The sequence below is a fragment of the Thalia democratica genome, chromosome 5 (genome assembly GCF_965202585.1).
Source record: "Thalia democratica chromosome 5, ktThaDemo2.hap1.1, whole genome shotgun sequence".
NCBI classification, from domain to species: Eukaryota; Metazoa; Chordata; class Thaliacea; order Salpida; family Salpidae; genus Thalia; species Thalia democratica.
Window position 1 is genome coordinate 13,163,341 of NC_139169.1, and position 12,350 is coordinate 13,175,690.

Sequence of the window (12,350 nt, forward strand, 5' to 3'; positions counted from 1 at the left end):
GCCCAATTAGGTGCTGTAAATAGCAACCAGGATGCTTACACTCCAACTGCACAAGCATCCACCGTCACTCACAGCCCTCCTAACTATACTTCCTACCAAGTACCTGTTTACAAAGAGCAGAGAAGGGAGAAAATGCTCCCCATGTCCCAACCGAGCGTGATAAGCGGTCTGGACTACTTGCGGTCCAACCCAACCACCAGGGAAGTGACCACGGCTCTGAAGAACCGTCACATGTCGTTGAAGTTTACCTTCAGCTGTATGTGGGCACAAGAGCAAAGACGCAGCTACCCTGAAGATGGCTTCATAAGTGGACAGCAATGTGTTACTGGTAATCCAAGCTTAAACAATGCTAACCTAATAATACCTGGTGAAACACATCATGAAAGTCTCAACAACCATGATGCTGGAGTAGGTGACTTTTCAGGTAACCTGAGCGACAACATTGAAAATAGGGTAGTGGCTGAAGATCCACAGCAAGGAAATTTGTATCAGTACAGAGCGAACATAGTAAATGGTGGATCACAGTATGAGAGACACAACAACTTTGGTGCTGAAGTTAGTGGCAGTCCAAGATATGTGGATCAAAACAGTGAAAATATGGAAATAGCTGAAGATCCACAGCAGGGATATCTGAATGAGCCAAGCAGAGCAGCATGGGAGCCAAGATCACACCGGGAAAGACCAAACACCTACTTGAGGTGAAGGTGGACTGTATGAAAGTGGGAGCTGAACTGTATGAAAACTGAACTTTTTTTTATTGTTATTAGATAATTGTATTTGTTAGGTTATTTATTTTATTAAGTTCATGCTTGTGCTTCTGATTAAGATAGATAAAAAGATTTTATTATGATATTAAAGTTATTAAATATATATTACAATAATAAATTAGCATTCATGTTTTGGTAGATATAAGCTAATATAAAAGTATGGACACCAAAAACGGGTAAGTGGTGAAGGGTTCTAATCATTCGATGAAGTTGCTTTCAAGGTAGATTTCAAATAAATATTTGCAAATAAGATTAATGATTTAAACAAAATTCATAAAAAAAAAGATAATAAATAATTATTTCAAAGAGATAAAAATTTGTGAATGATTTAGTACTTAAAATATCAACTTTAATTTGTTTATAAATTGTGGTAATTGAAAACTTTTTTTTTTTTTTTTGCTTGTTGTAAAATTTTGACATTAGACAATTTAATATTTATTAAAAGCTAATAAAGTTCGTAAAAGTGTAATTACTTTTAAAACAGTTTAATATGCTTAAAAAATCGATAAGAATAAAATATTAAAATTTTTTAAAATTTTGTTGTAACTTAATAAATTACAATAGAAAAAGAGTTAAAAAAAAATATTGTCATTTTTTGACATTTTTGAATATTGTTTTTAATACTTTAAATACTTTATTTAATCTAAAATATGTTGTGAACTTAATAATGTTATGTCACTAAAACGTTCTACATGGTGTAAGCAATCCTAGTCAATCAAGCAAAAGAAGTCATATGAAAAAATAATCCAGTAGAATCTGTACAACAATGAAAAGAAAACAAACAGAATTAACAAAGTTTAAACTTTTCACCAAGTTTCAAGCGTTGAATTTTTGTTTAGTTTTAGCTATTGACATTATATTTAGTTTTATTTCATGGTTGACTTTAAAATTAAATGTTTTCTAAAGTTTATTGTGATATTTGAACTTTTTAATATAAACCAGAAACAATGTACAAAAAATTTTCTTGTTGATGTAAATAATCTTAGAAAAAAAGGACATTTGAAACAAATTAATTTTGGTGTAAAAATGTTTGTTTTTGACAATTTGTTGTTGCTTGGTTCTTGCATGATTTATTAAAATTTAGTAGAAAGGTTAATCAACTTTACACGTCTTACTAATAATATTTTAAATATGTTATCAATAATTTTGATTAAAAAGAATTTTTGGATAGTTAAGTGTTTAAATCGTTTAGAAACCATTTGTTTTTTTTATTTTTGAGTTTTAGTTGTTAAGTTTGAATTTGATTTCTAAACTTACTGCTTAATATTTTCAAATTTTATAAATTGTTATGCTTATTTTTTATAAATAACAAAAATGAAAAGTTTATTTGGTTAAAATAGTAATACTTTGTGTCTTTTTATCGTTATCATTTTTTAATTCTAGTTCTAACTACTATTTCGAAATGTATTTAAAATTAAAGTACAAACAAAGACTGTTTTATTAATACGTTTATGTTTATTTATATATACTTGTTTATTTTCACTGAAATAAAAAAATTGATCAAAATTTACGAAAACTCCACACTCATATATTTGCTAAAAACCTTATAATAAAATATTTTGAGCTTTGATTATGCACATTACTTTAAAAACAAAGTTTTAGTTTCGTTTTTGTTATTTTATACAAACGTTTTATTCAAATTCACATAAAACACATAAGTAAATATTTCAAAAAAAAAAATTCAAATTGCACATGTTCTTAAAATATGATACTGTTTGGACAATGTTTTCAAATCAAATAATTTGAATTTTTTGGTAAAAAATATACTACGTAGAACAAACAAAAACTGTTAAATTAAAATAAAAACAATCTACAAGATATATTCAAATTTCATAAAACCTCATAAACAACTACAGAGATTAACATTTTCCAAAATATATTTATTTAATTTTATTATATAAAAACATAAAGATAATCAAACACATATTTTATTTCAATTATGACGTCACAATTTGAGTTCATCTTCTATTGCGTCATCAATGTCGTCATCGTCCATATCAGGGAAATTTTTAACTTCGATGTCGTTTGAGATAAATTCAAAAACTTCAGTTTCGTTTTGAATTTCCGAATTAACTTCTGTCGGCTGTTTATTTAAATAAATATTTAAACATTTTACTTAAATAAAAAGTGGGTCTTAAAATGTGGATCTTAAAAAGCGTGATAAAAAGTGGTTTTTTTTCATACGTTTCCCGTTAATTTTACGCAAATATAACTTTTAATCTTTTGTATTGTACTATTTTTACACGTCGGCCTATAAAATGTTATTTAATATTATTTTCTCTAAAAACCATGGCTTTATTACGTCATAATATACATTTAATCTTTAAAATTTGTTTTAACGAATGGCAGGTTAGCTCAGTTGGTTAGAGCGTCGTGTTAATAACGCGAATGTCGCGCGTTCGATCCCCGTACTGGCCACATTTCATCCTCGTTAGTATAGTGGTGAGTATTCCCGCCTGTCACGCGGGCGACCGGGGTTCGATTCCACGACGGGGAGCTTTTTTGTTTATTACAATTTTGAAAATATCTTTAACTATGGTGAATTTTGTTTAAAGGATTAACGTAGAGTTAGCTAAGGTGAACGATCTATTTATTTTTTAATTAACTTTACAATGGCCTCAAATAATAATAAATCAAGAATAAAATTCTCTGCAATGTTTTCTGTTTTGTTGGTTTAGAAACTTTGGTAATTGATTAAAATAATTAAGGTACTTTAAATAAGATTTTATTGTTCAAGCTTAGAAATATCCATGCCATAAGTACTCCTACTGTTCTTTATTTGTAATAATTTATAAATTTTTGAAACATTCCTTAAAAACACTTAAATAATAATTATCAGTAAAAAGATTGAAACAAACCTGATATTTTTTGAAATATTGGTTCAGCTCAGTTTTGAAGTACTTGTACTCTTTGTATCTTTCTGAAACGTAGGTTTCATCTTTACCTGATCTGTCTTGTATAGCTTGTTCTGAACAAACCATGTTGTAAACCCGATTCGGCTTGAATCCAGCACTTACTACAGCCTGAAAAAAATTGCACGAAAAATAAAAAAATAATTATTATTTAGTTAGTAATTTTTTTCAAAATTGTTATGGATTTTTAGCTTTTTAAACTTACTGTGAGCAACACAGTGCTTAATGTAAGTTTTATATGTATATATATATATAATAAATTTATTTAACAGCTTAAATTTTCTACCAAGCACACTTAAAAAGTGATTAAGTTTATTTCAGCCGTTTGAACTTTTACGTATTTATTTAGTTTTGTGTAGATTCAAAATTTTGGGTGTTAATTTTTCATTTAAATAGCTTAAGATTCTCTCCATGAAAATATATTTGATTTTTGAATTTTAATTGTTTTAAAAACTTTTAATTTTGGACTTTGAAATAAACTTACACACTTATCTTAACAACATAAATGTTTAGAGGGTTTCAAAAGCTAGGTTTACATGTTAATTTGTATTTTGCTTACATCATAAATGCTTTATAATTGCTCAGAGAAAATAAATAAATAATATATTAATTATATGCTTATGTAGCAGAATTAAAGAACAAGAGTTATAAAATAGTTTGGAACTTAGAATCCGAACACTAATAAAATTGACACATACCAACTGTAAATTAGTGCTCAAATATTGTGATTAGGTTATGAAACTATTTAGCAATACAATCTACGTAGCTCCTGTGGCGCAATCGGTTAGCGCGCCGTACTTATAAGATAGTATCGGAGAAATGCGGAGGTTGTGAGTTCGAGCCTCACCAGGAGCACTTTTTATTTATTATCAGAAATAACTTAATTTTTTTTCTAACAAAATCAATAAAACGGTACATACTTAATAAAATAAAGTTTTAATTGTAAATTTTTTAAGCTTAATGTATTATACCAAAATAATATTTTGTTTGTTTTTGAATTTTCTCATAAATCTTTCTATAAAGCAGATCCCTTTTAAAATAAGCTCTATAAAATCCAGCTATTTTTAAACAGTTTTTCTCAAACTTATTCGTCAAGATTGATTAATATTAAGAAAATAAAGCATTAACATCAGCTAGCTTAACGCCATACTCAAGTTTTTAAACTGTGTCTTCTAAAAATCTCAAAACATATATATATATATATATATAACTCGGGTTTAAAACGCTGTCTGAATACTTTCTTTAGGATTAGCGAACTAAAATAAAGTTGACAAGTGTTTAAATTGAAAAAAAAAGGCATGCAAAACAGATGTATCTTGAATTTTATAATTCACTAAAAGAGTAAGAATCATAGTTGCTATTGTGTCGATGAGCTTATTGCACAATTGTTCGACGTTAAAATTTCTATTCAAAAGGAACATACATTTGATAAGTGTTATTTTATTATTAAATAAATATATAATTCTGAAATTCGAGAAAGCCTGGTTATTTGTATACTTTTAAAATTTATACGCTATAAATTATTATAAACTAAATTGTTTAAAATAAATTATAATTTTTAAACAAACATCGGCCTGCAAAATGGAGAGTGGGTACCCGTGCATGACCCATCCGACGTTGTTGGCCCCGACGTCCGCCATAAAGTCCACGATCATCTTCAATGCGGTCCTGTTCTCCACGAACTTGCCCTGCCTCACCATTCCCGCCGCTTTCAACCCAACTTCGTTTTCGGCCATTATGTGCTGCTTGATCAGCTCACCGCAGTTCACTGCGTAACGAAATAAGTGTGTATTTGAAGTATAAAAAGTGGGTATATAAAGTTGCTATTAAAGTAAATTATTAATCTCAGTTTATTTAAGCTTTAATATTATTGTTTCTTATAGTTGTTGTGATATATGTATGACTAGTTGTTTTATAAAATTAAGAAACAGCTTTGCTTGTTTTAGATATTACCAACTGTTTAGAGAAAAAAGTGGGCATTTAAAGTTAGTTATACTTCAAAGGAATGACTGGAAAAGAAACTGTCTAGCTATAACACCATTTAAAATAATTTAAGTAAAAATAATTTTTGCTTATTTCGCTTTTACATTATATATTACTTATTTTAACAATTTTTAGCTAAAAGTGGTATATAAAGCAGAAAATATAACTGTTAAATAGATACTTACCATTAATAAGGTTGTATTTTTTGGCGAGTTTTTTAGCAACAGTAGATTTTCCGCTACCACTGGGTCCAAGTAGCAATATCTTCGGGTTGTAGAGAAGACCCTGTTAAGAAATGAAGATAAAATTTTAAACTCTAGAGTCTAGAGTAAGAAAAATTATGTTACAGTTAATTATATGAACTTGTAAATACAAATTTGTGATAACAAGGTGATATGCAATTAATATATTATAGAAAAAAAAATCAAAGTCTATTTTTTACCGTAAATAATCATTATAATGTTTTGCTTTATAATTTAAAGTTTAATCAGAGTAGAAGCAAATTGCTTTTTAAACTTAACTCTGAATCAATTTTATAAAGTATATTATAAATCACAGTTGTGATGAGTTAAAGATACATTCTTCTATTATTTCAAGAAAATTTCACTAAAAACTTTTTATTAATATGGTTAAAAAACTAACATCATCTCTTGGTAGTGGTTTTTCAATTTTATCAACAAAATTCAAAAATACTTCATATGGGTCCATATTTGCATCTATATTGAATGGCTGTTGAAAAGTAATTAGTTTTTATTTGAAAAATATTATGCTCCAAGTATTCTTTAGATACTGATTTACTTTAAAAGAAATCATAAACTTGTTTTAATGTTTATAATATTATGACATGTAAACAAAGCTCTAAAAATATTTTTTTACCAACTATACTGTACAGGAACTTAGCTCAACGCTTCATATTCCGTTAAACAGTATTATTACGTCATAATATTTAAGTGAATTTTTATAAACAGCACAAGCTCATCTTGAACGTGTGGCCGGTTAGCTCAGTTGGTTAGAGCGTCGTGCTAATAACGCGAATGTCGCGGGTTCGATCCCCGTACTGGCCACATTAATTTTTAACAAATAATTATTTTGTCGGCTAAAATTCTGATAGTTGTACAATTTAAACGGATTGTTCCATGAAAATGTTGTTGAACACTATCGTATGTTATTTTTTATGGTTTGCATAAAAATTACAACAAAACAAGTTAAAATTAATGCCTCTGTTAATTAATAAAGTGTATATTTTGCGGCGTAAAATTTTTAGTTTGTACTATAGAAATAGCAGAGTAATACTTTTTAAAATATTTGATGTTAAGAAATAGAAAACTTAAATTTGGATTTATTTTATTATTTGATAAATTAATTAAATTTAATTTGAATTATTATATATGTTCTTTCAATATGTTATAGATTTTCCCCAAGCTTTGTATTAATTAAAAAATCATGTAGTCAAAGTCCATAATAGTCATTAAAAAAATGAAACAATGTAAAATAAAACTTAAATTGTATTACTAATTATATTACGAACAAAAGTATTAATCATTCAAAATACCTTGTAACTCTCATAGAAGTGCTGAAGTTCGGTCCTGAAGTAGTCGTATTCCCGGTGCCTGCCCCTGATGTGCAGCTCCAGTGCCGACGGCGACCCGTCGTTCATCGGTACCACCGTGTCGTGTCCGTTTATCGTGCCCTGGCTGTCCATTCTCTGCACCACCCCGTCCATGCTAATGTCCATGAAGAAGACCCGGTTCGGCACGTACCCCGCGGTGGTGAACCTCTGGTTTGAAAAAAAAAACATTTTTTAATTATTTTGTTTATTTCTGAAACCTACAAAGAAAAAGACATTTAAGTCAACTACTGAGAAATTTTTATTAATATCCTAAAATGAAAAAAATAGTAGAACTAGATAGGAGAAGAACTTTTTTCTTCCATGGACACAGTTTTTCTAAAACTAAAAGAATGTTTTTAATAAGTGTGGATAACTAAGTAACCATTTAAAAAAAAACTTTTTTTAATATAAAGATAAAAAAAATACAAACATTATAAAACTACTTCAACTAAAAGTTTTTCAAATCTGCATATGATAAGCTTAACAAGATTAATTATTTTTTACAAATAGAATATAATACTTCTCATTTACTTCAGCTTGTTTTTGGGTGAACGGGTAGCCGGTGGTGACCCAGCCCTGCCAGTTGGCGTTCACCTTGACCATGAAGTCGTCCGTGATCTTGAAGATGTCCTCGTTGTCCACAAAGTGTCCTTTCTCCATGCTCCTCTGCATCCTCAGGCCCGCCTCGGTGCCCTGCTTGATGTGGAACTTGACCAGCTTGCCAGAATCGACTGTTTTCAGTTTGTTATTAGTTTTTACGTGAACACCTCTTAGATACTTTTAGAATGCTGGAATAAATTTGGGTACAACTTTTTCGCTGTAAATTTCGGTAGATGTTAAATATTTTTTTACAGTGTTTATAAGCAACAAACTTGTTCTTAAATATATTTTACCAAAAATGCTCATATTTGAAATTTTTCAAAGACAAACATGTTAAATTTTTCTTTTATTTAGTAGCTCACAAAGAAATTGTTTATTAAATTGCAGTTACATAAAATAAATTCACTATTGATAAGATTGTATTTCTTATCAACTAACTATTGATAAGATTGTATTTTTAGCAACTAAATACAGATAAGATTGTATTTTTTATTAGTTAACTTTTAATAAGATTGTATTTTTAGCAACTAAATATTGATCAGATTGTATTTTCTATCAACTAACTGTTAATAAAATTGTACTTTTAGCAACTAACTATTAATAAGATTGTATTTTTTAGCAACTAACTGTTAATAAGATTGTATTTTTTAGCCAGTTTTGCAGCTACAGTAGATTTTCCAGCATGCGAAGGTCCAACAATTACTATCTTCGGTATGTACGATAATCCCTATTTGAAATAAAATATTTTAAACAATTACTGATTTTGAAACTTATGATAGTCCCTACTTTAAATTAATTAACTACAATTCAAATAGATGAGAATGAAAAGAAATGTGTTATTTTTTTCCTTCGTATGTCATTAATTTTGTCAGGAAGTTTATAAAAATTATATAGTTAATTGTTAGAACAATTATAAAATCTCGATAATACAAATTTAATAAATGTTTTTATACTTCAGCTGTTTATTTACTTACTATACTACACATTAAAACAGCTAAAATTCTACAAACTAAACAAAAAAAAATAAAACAACTAACATCATATCTTGGCAAGGGAGATTCAATAGATTTACAAACTTGATTGCAAACAAATACTTCATCTAAATTTCCATCGATTTCTATTGGCTGAAATAATTATCTCGTTTGTCAGTTAAATAAATAATGGTCTTATGTAATAATTTCTACCAATAAAATTAGTTCCTTTAAGAACATAGAAACAATACATAATAAGGTGATTAAGGTCATTGAACGCTAAAAAAACAGTTTAGTCTTATGAAAAAAACTAGTAAAGCAGCTAAACATTTTGATATTTATTAATTATTTAAATCTTCTCAAATAATCTAAAAGATGTATTTTCAAAAACTTTCAATTAACCCTAATATCAGCAGTAGAGTAGTGCTCCTTAACTTCAGTGCTGAAATATTCCCAATTGTGCAACTTGTCTATGACGTGTTTCCGGTTATGCTCCAATGATCCGTTGCCTAGCAACCGTTTCATTATGACGTCATTACTCATTTCCAGCATGAATATCCGGTTCGGCTTGATTTGCTTCTCGTGCAACAGCTAAAAACATTTTGGAATAAAAATTTAATATTACAAAATAACTTTATGCAATTCTATACATTAATTTAAAACTAACACTTTTCCAAAACAAAAGTTTTTTATTTTGTTTGCTTTAACAAACAAAGTATTAGACTACGTACGACTACATGTAATTATGTAAAGCGATAAGTAACACAAACAAGTTTTGATTTTATAAACACCAATTTTGGTTAAAACCTTTACAAAAGCTAGTAAAACATTAAAAAAATATATTTTATTAATGCTTCTCAATTACTAATGCACTTCAGGTAACGAACCTCGGCTTGCACCCTAGTAACGGGGTAACCATGCAGCACCCAGCCTCTGACGTCAGCTTTGACGTGGTTGAACTTTTCGACGATCATCTGGAGGACTACGTGGTTGTCGATGAGCAGCCCCTTCTCGTGGTGGCTCGCCGCCAGCAACCCCAAACGCGTCTTCGTGTGGACGTGCTTCCTTATCAGGCGACCGACGTCGACTGTTGTTATTTGTTTAATTTAATGTTTCACAACTTTTATATATTTTAATATTTAGCACATTGAGTTCTTAATATAGTACTTTAAGCATAGGCTTTATCAAACTTAAAAATCTAGTTAGCGAAACTGTGTTATTTTTTTTGTATATTATTTTAAATTCAAGACCATTACTGTAATTACTTTAGTACGTGTCAATTGAGTATGTTAGCAACATTACAATTGCGCACGTATACAGTGTGTCACTAGTGATAAACTATATCTTCAATGATGTAATAAGTATGGTAGCATAAGAGCGTTTGATACAATTGTTATTTGCTTTTAAATATGCTTCCAAGTTTCAGTAGGTGTATTTTTTAATGTGCCTTTAAGGTAGGCTAAATATATTGTCATGTTTAAGGTAGTGTAGTATGTAAAAAAAAGCTTAATTCCCTTGTAAATAATTTGCTTTTGATGTTGTGTTTTCATACATTTATTCTTCTAAAAGAAAACAAAAACTGTATAAACAAACTGTTGGCAATGTTGTATTTTTGCACTAATTTTCTTCTAAACTTTCATTATAATTAAGTTTTTAATAAACAAACTGTTGGCAATGTTGTATTTTTGCACTAATTTTCTTGCCAGTTTCGCTTTTCCAGACCCTGTTGGTCCAAGAAGCAAGATCTTTGGTTTATAAGGAAGATTCTGTTTGATGCAAAATAAAATTTTAATGTATTTAATTGATCAGGCTAAAAGAATTCAAATTAAAAAGATAAATTATAAGTATTTGACACGTTTTAAAATTTATTTATTAAAGAGTAGACTAATCAATAGATTTTTTAAGCTATTTAGAGGAATTTATAAAAATGTTTAAAAGTCACAATATAATCAAACTAACAGATAAAGGTTGAATAATGTGATTTTCAACAGATTTGCAAATTGATTGGCAATCTTGGTCCGCATTTATATCCATTGGCTGTGAAATATTTGAAGTTATTTTTTGAACAATTTTAGATAGCAACTTTTATAACTGACACAGAAATCTACACTTAGGTTAATTTAAAAACATTAACTTCAAGTGAATATTTAACTTATGAAATATACAAATTTTAATACTTGAAATTAGAAAGTAAGTAGTAGTTTCACTACATAAGTAAAAAATAAACATAACGTTTTTTTTTTATTGTAAGTACAATCTTTAAAATGTGTACCTGATAAGTAGCAAAATAGTCGATGATTTCACCATAGAAGTAGTTGAACTCCTTGAATCTTTCACTGATGAACTTGACGTCGTCTTCTTTGTGTCTGACGCATCTTTTCAGTATGCTCTGTCTCGTCGGTGGATCGTACAATGCGTGGTATCTTTTGAAACATAAAATGAACTTATTTGAATATGCTATTAAACTGTTTTATAGTAAGTTTTTTCATAGTATTAACACTAATTTATGTTTATTTAAAAAAACAAAGCTATTTTAGGTATTTAAAATAATATAAGCAAGTACAAAATGCATTTTTCTAGTGTAGCAGTTAATTTTAAATTTTCAGTTTAAACTAAAACAAACTATATTTTTTAACATTTAATTTTTAACTTTTAATTAAAAACATTACGGCAGTAACATATTTTACTTGAAACAATTTCACAAGAAACTGAGAAATATTTCGATTAACTTTAATTTAATTACTTACATTAAAGTTGTAAAAGTAAACAAGGAGATTCAACCTATAGCTCTTGTAAATTATATAAAACAGGTTCAAGTATATAAAACCTTAAACAATAATATTCAAGCATGTAAACAACCTTTTCTTACAAACAGGGTCGAACAATCTGTGTGACAATCTCTCATTGGCTAGTTTTTCGGATATTTTGAAGAAAAATACCCTGTTTGGCACGTAACCGGCCTCGCAAAGCATCTGTGTGGTTTTAATAAAATAGTTTGTTTAATTAATTGCTTAACTTTTTTTATCGAGTTAAACTCGTTAGTTTTATTGTAGTCACTTATTTTTATAAATATCTAATAACTGATTAAGGCTTAGAATAACTTAAACTTATATTAGGTATATTTATTGCTCCAAAAAACTACAATTACTTGTGTGTATTTTCATACACTCTGATGCTGTTAATAAAATTCAACTTAGTTTAGTTTCTTAGATAAAGTTTTAAATGGTAATTAATAACAACCTTACAAACAAAGCTGAAAACGTTATATAGGTTCGAAACCATGTAAAATACTTTAAGTAAAATACTTTTTTTACAAATAATCAAAACTAACTTCAGCTTGCATTTTGCTCATGGGAAACCCGTGGATGATCCACCCATGGATGTGAGCGTCGTTCTTCTCCAACTTATCCCTGATCATCTCGAAGATCACCTTGTTGTCCACGTAAGACCCCTTCTCCAGGTCGCCTCTCGCCTGGACGCCCAATTTAGTGCGTTCCTCGATGTGCTG

General features: G+C 28.7%; 2 non-coding genes across 2 annotated transcripts; both read left to right on the plus strand.

Annotated features, from left to right (window-relative positions):
• The first annotated feature begins 4,444 nt into the window (after nt 1-4,444).
• Trnai-uau (transfer RNA isoleucine (anticodon UAU)) lies at nt 4,445-4,534 on the plus strand. Its single transcript is given in 2 exon segments — nt 4,445-4,482; nt 4,499-4,534. It is a non-coding gene; the product is annotated as a tRNA-Ile (tRNA).
• Nucleotides 4,535-6,652: 2,118 nt separating this feature from the next.
• Nucleotides 6,653-6,726, plus strand: Trnai-aau (transfer RNA isoleucine (anticodon AAU)). Its single transcript has one exon. It is a non-coding gene; the product is annotated as a tRNA-Ile (tRNA).
• Nucleotides 6,727-12,350: the final 5,624 nt, after the last annotated feature.